The sequence below is a fragment of the Bos mutus genome, chromosome X (assembly GCF_027580195.1).
Source record: "Bos mutus isolate GX-2022 chromosome X, NWIPB_WYAK_1.1, whole genome shotgun sequence".
Taxonomy (NCBI): Eukaryota; Metazoa; Chordata; class Mammalia; order Artiodactyla; family Bovidae; genus Bos; species Bos mutus.
In genome coordinates, this window is record NC_091646.1 from 77,726,799 (window position 1) to 77,730,130 (window position 3,332).

Consider the following 3,332-nt stretch of genomic DNA (forward strand, 5'->3'; position numbering starts at 1 on the left):
CGCACAGCGGCAGTGTCTAAATCTCACTGGTCGCCATTCCAGCCGGGAGGTTGGAACCGTGAGAATTCTCTGGGAAGGTCGTGATCTCTGAAAACACGGCTAGAGATCTGGGGAGGTGGACCGTTCCGTCCTACAGTAGGACAGTTTGCCAGCCCTTTACTGAATTTGTTGAATGTGTTCATTTATTTAATCCTTAGAACGTCCCGATGTGGTAGGGACCATTGTCCCCGTTTTTACAGGTGAGGAAAATTAGTCCCCAGAGAGGTTAAGCGACTTGTATAAGGTTACCCAGCTAGTTATTGGCAATGCCCAAAGTCCCTGCAATTTAAACGTAGTTCCCAAAGTCCCACCAATTTAAACGTAGTTCAGGGTCTTGAGGGTTTCTTCTTTTCTGAATTTTCAGCACATTAAAAAAAACCCAACACCCTCCCACTCCACCTATCTCCCCTGTTTCTCTCTTCCTTAGTCAAAGGAATAACTTAGTCAACTCCCTACTCCAACTCTACGCTTGATACAACCTGTTTATTCCTCAAGTCCTCCGTTAATTGGATTACACCTCCTTCATGCTGCCAAAACTAGGCCCACCGAGGTCAATGGCAATTGCCACGTTGTAGAAGCCAATGGATAAATACAGTTGGAATTTAAAATGCTAAGCCTCACTCATACTAAAAGAAATGCCTATAAAAGCTACCAAGACATTGTTTTTCACCTTTGAGGGTGGGGAATATAAAACAGTTTAATAATGCTCAATATTAGCATGTTGGCCAGAAACAGGCATTCTCATAAATTGCCCATGGAAGTTAAATTGGTATAACTTCTGTAGAGAATAATTTGGCAGGATGTAGCAAACTAACAAGTCCATATATGTGGCTCAGCACTTAGACTTGTAGAAATTTGTCTTGCAGGGAGATACATACATGTGCTAAAGGAGGTATGTATAAGATGATACACTGCAGTGCTCTTTATTTTTTATTATAAAAATAAGGAAGTGTGGACACTTCCCAAGTGCTCATTACTGGTGGCCTGTTTAACAAAAAACTCAGCTAGAGGTACAAAATGGAGTACTATGTAGCTGTCATTATTAATAATATGGAGCTGTGTAATGATATTCAAGATACTTAGGAAATGCAAGAGGCCAAACTATGTGGGAATTGTGTACAAACAGAAGGGATTGCATCATAATGATAGAATAACTAACATTTTAAATTGTGGCGATTCTGTGAGCTTCTCATATATCACTCATTTAAATCTTCACAACAACTCTATGAGTCAGGTACTACTACTATCTCAAACTAAGCTGAAGGAATTTTCTAAAGTAATACAGTTGGAAAGTGATAGAACTAGGATTTGAACAGCTGGTAAGTGGTAGAACTTTGAACAACTGGTAAGTGGCAGAGCTAGGATTTGAACCCAGGAAGTTTGGCTCCAGCACCTGTTACTGTTAGCCATTGTGCTAACTTATCAGTACAGCATCCTATAACTGTATAAAAGATATCTGATAATACTGGTTGCCTCCAGAGGGAAGGGAAACTTTCACTTTATACTTCTCTGTACTTTTGAATTTTGAACTATCTGAATGTATAGTTCAAATGTATGTATGAAGAGCTTGGGCTTTGGCATCCAGTTGCTGGAATTTGCATCCCACCTCTAATATCTGTTCCTGTATGACTTTGGACAGGTAAGATAATTTAAAATGGTACTTGTAGGATAGTTACACTGTTAAACAAGATAATCACTGTAACACACCTAGTTTGGGGCCCAGTAAATGGTTCATTTTACCTCTACACATCTCTGGAACCTACTCCCTTCTCTCCATTTCCTCTGCCACCTCCCCTGGCTAAGGCAACCATCATTCCTGCCAAATTTAGCATCTCCAGTCTCTTCCCCCTCCCTTCTGTTTTCAGCACAAACGTCAGAGCATCTATTTAAAATGCAAAGTTAACTATATCACTACCCTGCTCAAATTCCTCTCATGGCTCCCCACTGCGTTCAGGAAAAACCCCAGGGGTTGGGGCTTGGCATTCAAGGGTCTGCATCATCTGGCCTCAGGTGGCTTGTCCCACCTCATCCCTCAACAACTCCCTTCCCTCTCTTTACCCTACCCATAACTTACTTTCCCACCATACACAAACCCAACCACCCTAAGCCTTTGTTTCCAGACCTAATGCAACTCTATATTCTGAGTCCCAGATCTCCTATTTTGGTTTCTCTCAAATTTCAGTCCTGGTTCAATTGGCACAAATTATACAAATGAGAAACCCCTGCTCTGAGAGCTGGGGGGAGACTTTAGGTCAGACCCTCCCCATAGGTGGCCCCATCCTGTGCCACTTCCAACACTACCTCAGTTCCTTTGGCATGGGGATGACTAACACTTTGGACAAGTCTTGACACATGTCTAAGCCAGCTCAGTTTGTACTAAGGGAAACCCAGAACAGTGCCTGGCACACACAAAAAAATGCCTGTTAAACCTTCACTGAATGAATGAGACCCCAAAGTTTGGGCAATGACTAAAGGTAGGAAAAGAAGCAGAAAGAGGAGCTGTGGGATCTGGGAATGGGGTACTCTAAGTTGGTCTCAGGAAAGCCAGGTTGGTCCTGAGTGGGTTCTCCCAGGCTAGAAACCTCACCCTAAGCTGTCACCCATGTCTTTTACAAACGGAGTTAGATTGTCTCTCTCTCTTTCTGGCCATGCTGTGTAGCATGCGGGGTCTTAGTTCCCCACCAAGGATCGAACCCCATGCCCATGCAGTGGAAGTGCAATCTTAACCACCATACCACCAGGGAAGTCCTAGATTTTCTTTTGTTCCAGCAGAAAAGGCAAAGTAGGAGACAGGGTGATCCCAATTTAGTCTCCCTCTCTGACACTGTCAGAAAGCCCCGCTGCCTAAGACACATCACATGCCAGGCTAATTCTAACCTCCAGGCCTTACTGCTGGCAGGCCTCGCCTGGAGGTTTCCGTATCTTTCCATCCATCTGTCCTGCCTCAGTCTGATCTGCCTGACCCCTTGTGGAATCTCTGACTTTCCCCCACCCCTCATCCAAACCCCCACACATCCTCTCTGTCTCTCCACTTCCCTCCATCTGTCTAGTACCCTCCCTTCCCCCAGCACCTCCACTTTGTCTCCAGCTTTTTTTGGCTGCTGTCTCTTCCTCCTCCTCCTCCCTCCTTCCCTGACGCTGAATAATCAGGCCTGGCTGTCCTGGTTTCTGGAAATACCCATGTGTGGGCAGTGGCTCAGGGCTGATACAGGGGATGGATAGATGGGAGCCGCTGGGCAGCCCCAGGCCTCCAGTGCAAAGACACCAAAATCCAGGAGTGTGGTCCACGGCTG